Source organism: Monodelphis domestica, chromosome 1, assembly GCF_027887165.1.
Source record: "Monodelphis domestica isolate mMonDom1 chromosome 1, mMonDom1.pri, whole genome shotgun sequence".
In the NCBI taxonomy this organism is placed as follows: domain Eukaryota; kingdom Metazoa; phylum Chordata; class Mammalia; order Didelphimorphia; family Didelphidae; genus Monodelphis; species Monodelphis domestica.
In genome coordinates, this window is record NC_077227.1 from 91,937,451 (window position 1) to 91,944,661 (window position 7,211).

General features: G+C 37.7%; 1 pseudogene; it reads left to right on the plus strand.

Moving 5' to 3' along the window:
• The first annotated feature begins 357 nt into the window (after window positions 1-357).
• LOC100620037 (eukaryotic translation initiation factor 3 subunit C-like) lies at window positions 358-3,158 on the plus strand (annotated as a pseudogene).
• Window positions 3,159-7,211: the final 4,053 nt, after the last annotated feature.

Genomic DNA, 7,211 nt, shown 5'->3' on the forward strand with positions numbered 1-7,211 from the left:
TTCCCTTATCCATAGATCTGACAGATAAACTAATCCATGCCCCCTAATTTGTTTATGGTATTACCTTTTACTTCTATGTCATGTATTCATTTTGACTTTGACATATGGTATGAAGTATTGATCTGGATCTAGTTTCTGCCATACCATTTCTTGCCATTTCCAGTTTTCACAGCAGTTTGATTATTTAGTGACTTCTTCCAAAAGCTTGAAAATCCTTTTGAATTTCATCTTGAGAAGCAATAAAACTTAGTGAATAAAGAACTAACTTTGGCACTAGGATGACTTGATTTGAGATTCTACCTCTAACTCAAATTAGATCTCTGATTCTAGAGAATTCTTTTAGCTTCTTAGTATTATAGGCAAATCTCTAAGACCAATAGGTTCAGATCTGCACTGTTAAAGGAAGTTTTATCACTAGGGAAGTTTTCTGCTAGAGTAAAATCATAAATCCAGTACTTATCCTCTTAAATTTCATCTTAATTAACTTAGCTCAATGTTCTAGCTCATGAAGATTTTTTGTAATCTTAATTCTGCCAGTGATCTCTCCCAATTTTGTGCCATAAAACTAATTATCCACTTATTCATATCATTGGTAAAAATGTTAAAATAATACAAAGACTAGTTCTCTTGAACCCTGTCTCCTGAGTGCCCATGCCATGTAGCAGTTTTTCATCACTGGGTCTAATAGCTAGTCTGAATCTTCCCTGTTGGGGGAAGAGCTGGTACCTATGTCTATAGGGGACAACGATGGCAAACAACAATTGCTGCTGAGTGAAGATGAGAAAGACCCTAAACAGGTTTTTCAAAGTGCAAAGGACAAAAGGTTTGAGGAGCTCATCCATCTTATCTAGACTATATATGGTATGCTTTGAAAATTCAGAATCTCAGTAAATATCAGAAGATCTGTAAATATTATTGGGATTATGCAGCCCAGCTCACTAACTATGAGCATAACCCTAGGCAATCTGTTAGTGAGGACACTAAAGAAAACAAGTTCTCAGAAAGTTTTTCCTTTCAATTGAGGATGAAGATGGACTCAGTGTCATAAATTTCCTGAAGAAATTGAGGGAAAGTTGCCAATTCCTCAAGGACATGGTGAAATCTGAGGAGTCATAAATGATGAAAACTGAGGTCCAAAATCCACTTCTTCAGACTCTGACTCAGGAGTATGACGAGAAATATGCCTTCTTGGCTTCCAAATTCCTTTTAAAAAAAGTAGAGAGCACCATAGACAAAAAGGCTATAGAGCAGTGAAATTACAAAGCCAAGAAAAAGCATGACCAAAAATCCCAGCTCATAGACAATGAGGAAGAGGATAAAGAAGGCCAGAGGTGGGAGAAGGTATGGATAGAAGGAATAGCACCATGGGTCATGGAAAGCCTAAAATATTTGCAAATGAAATAGATTACCCATGAAATTATAGTAAAGAAGCTGAATGAGACCCTTCAACCTTATGGCAAGAAAGAAATTAATCATGTAGCCTAAATTAAGTGGCTATACCTGATGGTTTAGATCACAGCAGAAAATAATCTAAGGAAAAGAATAATTGTTAAGATCAAATTCACTATCATTGCTCTCTCTACCACAACAGCCACATATTTGAAGCCAGAGTTCTGGCAAAAATGCTTAGACTACATCTATAAATTGATAGATATGTTGCTTGCAGACTCCCAAATCTTTGTTGGAGAGAATATGCTGGAAGATAGTAAGAATCTATCTAACTTTGAGCTCCTTTTCATGCTAATGGTTTTATCCTCATTGGTGAAAAGGATATTTATTTCAAGATCATTCAGAAAATAGATCCTCATTCCCCCAAATATGTGGAACATCTCAAGGATGAGGTCTGTGTCTGTGCCACCATTGAGTGTGTTCAGTGCTACTTGTAGAGAAAAGGAACAAGCAAGGAGATCTGCCATCTCTACTTTCATCATTGACTCCATACCTTCTACAAATTTGACTTCAAGGCTTACGAGAAACAGCTTACTCACTCTGAAGGGCTCTTCGAGACAGTAAGATCAGGCTAAAAATGAGGGGCGGGATTCAGGTATGCTGAAAGAAAAACTGCAAATACAATAGAAGAATTAGACAGACTGAATTGAGACATACACAATCTTCTGCCACAAGTACCACCAGGCCATACAGTCCCACTGGCACCAGGCTCAGAACCTCACATTCATGAGGACAACATTCAACATGCAGATGTCTTAAACTGTAGCATGCTACATTTAGCCTTTGTTCCTTTTCTAGGACCTAATAAAGAATGCATGCAATGCCTTCCTGGACATTCAATCCAGTGACCATACCAAAGGGCTGCTGGGGCAAGGTCTACTACTCAGAAACCTGCAGGAATGGGACCAGAAACAGGAGAAGGTGGAGCATCAATGCCAGATGCCCTACCACTTGTATATCAACCTGGAATTGCTTAAATTGTCTATTTGGTATCCAAGCTGTCATGCTCTTGGAGATCTTATATATGGTAGCTCCTGAAAGTGATGCCTAGATTTACATGATCAGCAAACACTTCCATCACTAACTGAGATTAGGAGGGTTATAGTCCTTGTTTGGTCCACCTAAATCAGTGAAGGAATGTGTAGTGTAGTAGTAGTTTCTTAAGCCATGAAGATGGGTAACTGAAAGATTTGCCCCAACTATATTATCAACGAGAAGACCAATGGGAAAGTCTGAGATTTGTTCCCTGAGGTCAACAAAGTCCATACCGTACTTACTTAGAAGGAGCTAGGAAAAGTCATTGCATACCTATCCTTTTACCTACAGCAGTGTTTGTGACTGTATTAGCATGGAAACAATGTCAGATATATGTTCCAGCTGGATCTGCCCATTGTTCACTCCATAATCAAAATTCATTCCAAAATCATCAATGAGGAGCTCATGGCGTCTCTAGATCAGCTAACACAGACAATGGTAATGCACAGTACTGAGCCCACAGCCCAACAGATTCTGGCTTTACAACTGGCAGAAAAATTGGTAGCTTGATGGAGAACAATGAGTGGTTCTGCAACCACTCATCGCAAGGTAGCTATGAAAGTCATTTTAGAGGCCAGAAAGATGGCTACCAAGAAAATGAAGGAAGGTGCATGCATTAAGTAGGCTACCAACAGAAGCAGTCACGACTTCCTATTGACTTTCTTAAAGCATGAAAACCCTGAAATGTAACATTAATCCAGACTAATTAAAAACAAAACAGACACAATGCCAAATGTAGATTCCTGGGGCATTCCATTAAGAACTTCTGCCCAAAATGACACCAGTTTATCAATAATTTTTCTGGCATTTTCCCATTCAACCAGCTGGGAACTATCTAATTATATGATTATTCAATCCATATGTTTCCATTTTTTCCATAAAAACATCATGATATACATTATAAACTATTTTGTTAAAATATAGGTAAATTATAGTCATTGTATCCCCTAGTGTACCACTTTGGAAGTTTGATTTTAAAATAGTCCTCTCTTCACATCTCCATCTTCATTTTGGGTATCATTTCCCTATTAGTAATATATTTTTTGTCTTTTCCAATCCAAAAAAATATACTTCCGGACAGAAGAACAAAAGAAAATTAAAGAAGTTTCACCTTTATGTCATTTCATTTATGCCAGGCAGTAGTTCTATCCTTTTTAAACTCTTTTTTGCAATAGGATTTGATAAAAATCCAACCCAGAGATTTAAAAAAACCCAACTCAAACTATTTTTGTTGTTCTTAGAATGCTTTATGACATTCAGCTCATTCCCGATCATTATCAGTTCCTTTGTTTTTTAATCCTTACTTTCCACCTTATAATTAGTACAGGTAGAAGAGAGATAAGGGCTAGGCAATTGGGTTTACTTTTGAGTCACACTACTAAGAAGTGTCTGAGAACAGATTTTAACCCAGGACCTCCCCTCTTTAGGCCTGGCTCTCTATTCACCGAGTTACCTAGCTATCTATGACATCATTTTTGACATTATTCTTGAAGGATTATCACATGCAGTTGAATTCATTCAGTTTGCCTTCATTTCTCTTTTCTATATATCTCTCTTAAAAATTTAAATTGGTCCATGAGTTCCCTGAATACCATATCTATTAGCTCCTCTTTTTCTACTTAAGAATTATTTTTCCATATGTCTTCTAAATTTTACTCTTGAAACTTCCCATCCCCTCTTGGGATACTTTCCTCTTTGGATTTTAGTCAGTAGGATCTAACCTTTCTCTGAAATCTAAAACCTGTTGTCTCCAAATTTAAGGTTTTCCTCTCCTCTATCATAAAATGTAGTGTTCATTTTGGCCAGGGGTTCTCATCATTCCCACCAAGGAACAGGTTTGAATTGAATTGAATATTGAATTGAAATATTGAATTGAATCAGATCTAAAATAAAATTTCCCCTTTTTGTTCCTTTACTTTTTGAAAGAGGAAATTTCACTAAGGCAAGTCAAGAAATTATTAGCTGCTTTTCTCTTTTGGCAGGGAGGGAGTTCTAGCAGATGGCCAGATAATTGAAGTCTCCCATTATTGCTTTATCACACAAAGTTGTGTGCCAAACTTAGGATCTATTTCCCGAACTTCCTTTTTTCTATCTAGATGGTTTGAAGTACTCCATGATAATAACATTAGCACTGTTTCTCCATTGATCTTTATGAAAATACATTTCATTATACTTCCTGATTTTGGTGCCTAGATTTTATAAGATGAGTAAATCTTTTTAATAATCACCTCACTTCCCCCTCCTTTATTTAATAGGTTTTTATTGAATAAAATACCACTTACTGAACCATAGCCCTATCTTGGGATGCATTCAGAAGAACCTAATATGTGCAAGGCACTACATTAGGCATTGAGAATACAAAGACAATATAAGAAATAGGGTTCACCTGCCAGGAGCTTAAATTCTACTGGTGGAATACAATCCATACAGAACATATCCCAGAATGCCAAGTTCTAGATTTTCTCCATTATCATCAGCCCCACTTCCACTTATTCCTTAAAGAAGAGAGAGAGGGGAGAGAGAGAGAGAGAGAGAGAGAGAGAGAGAGAGAGAGAGAGAGAGAGAGAGAGAGAGAGAGAGAAGAGAGAGAGAGAGAGAGAGAGAGAGAGAGAGAGAGAGAGGAGGGAGGGGGGGAGAGAGGGGGAAAGAGAGGGGGGAGAGAGAGAGGGAGAGAGAGAGAGAGAGAGAGAGAGAGAGAGAGAGAGAGAGAGAGAGAGAGAGAGAGAGAGAGAGAGGAGAGAGAGAGAGAGAGAGTATTGGGAAGGGGGAGGGACAATAAAAATCTGAATTCTCAGAGAGCATGATCCTAGAATCTAGACTTAGGAAGAGTAGAGAGGTTTCTTTGGCAGTACTAGCTTTGGAGTTAATCAAAAGTAATACAATTTCAAGTGTTGAGAGATACCACCTATTTAGATAGAAGCACTTTAAATCCTCATACTTCTTGGAAAAATAAAGGCTAGCTCACATGACCCAAGTACTCAAAGATCAGTAAGGGCACTAAAGTCATGATGTGGGACACCAATAAACTGGGATCATGCTACTCCCACTCTCCATTGCACTCACTCATTCAGAAAATAAAGGGGAATAGAGTTTCTTGTTCAGAAGTCTCAAAGTACATTCACTTTCTCAAGAGAATCTAAACCATAGGGCAGCACTGGACTATGAGGGCTTCTGTTGGGGAGTGGAATTATATCAGAATGTCCTCAGATTGCCTGATGATCATCCTGAAATTCAGTTTTTAAACTCTCTTACCTTCTCTCTTGGAGTCAATACTGCGTATTGGTTCCAAGGCAGAAGAGAGTTAAGGGCTAGGCAATGGGGGTCAAGTGACTTGCCCAGGGTCACACAGCTGAGAAGTGTCTGAGGCCAAATTTGAACCCAGGACCTCCCATGTCTGGGCCTGACTCTCAATCCACTGAGCTACCCAGCTGCCCCCTCCTGAAATTCACTTCCCTTCTAAGTGGGATTTATGAACAATGATGAAAACTTTGCTTTGTATACCTTTGTCCCATGTATTTCATTAAGTTCTCTGCATGCTGTACATTTTCTGTAGAGTGCAATAAAGACTTCCACAGAATCACAGAACCACAGAATTGAGAGCTGGGAGGAATCTCAACAGCTATCTAGTCTAACCCATACAAGAAAGAAATATCCACCAAAACACACATGTCACATGGTCACCCATTCTCTCCATTTGTTGCCTGGATTGCTTTTAAAGGTTTTGGTGACCCTGATACCCATATGTATGAAAAGTTAAGTCATGAGAATATTTGGAAATTTTCCAGATTAAACTCCAGGTAGATCATACAATTATATATCTGGTACTGAAAGGGACCTTAGACATCATCTAGTCTAATCTGCTTATTTTACCAATGAGAAAATTGGAGCCAAAGAAGGTAAATAATTTACTCAAAGTTGTATAGGTACTAAACATCAAAGGCAGAATTCAATCTTGAGACAATCTAGAGACAATTTGTGTTTTATATCCCCAGAAAGAAACTGTCCTTTAGAGTCATCCACCTAATCCCTCCTATGAAAACCCAGAGTCTTTATAAACCCAGGATCATAGGGTACATGAATAAAAGCATCCTAGATCCAATGCAAGGACCAAATTCCTAATATTGGCTATAGAATAGATTGTATTTCACCCTATGAAAAATTCAAAGCAAAATAAGCAAGTTATAATAACCCACAAACAATGGAAGATATGTACAATCCTCCCCACACATCAAAAATTAGTCTTCCTTTCCAGTAAGGACTTATCCAGTCTTCCAAGTCTTCTAATGTTTGGAATATCTCCAGAAGGGAAACGAACCTGAAGTTGCTACAGAGTAAATCATATATGTTCTCAGTGATGCCCATGGGTTAAAATTTGCCTCTTTTTAAACTCTCCTCTTATTCTTATTCTTATTTAGTGAATTTGTGTATATATACCTGAAGTCATAGACTTTCATTACTGCCTCCTTTCTTGGGTTTCAAACCCATTGAACTATTTTTGGATTTTAAAGGCTATTCTCCCTACATGGCAGTACTCTATTTTTTATGATAGCAGGTCTAGTTTGGTATATGTAGGTAGTTTTCTATCTTCCCCATTCTTCTTCAATTAAAACCCCTTTCCTTATATTTTCAAAATTGAAAACAAATTTATCCTTATGATAACTTGTTAGAGAAACTTCCTCTTTATGCTCAATCCTGCCATTTTTATATATAAACTTGTGGTCCCCAAA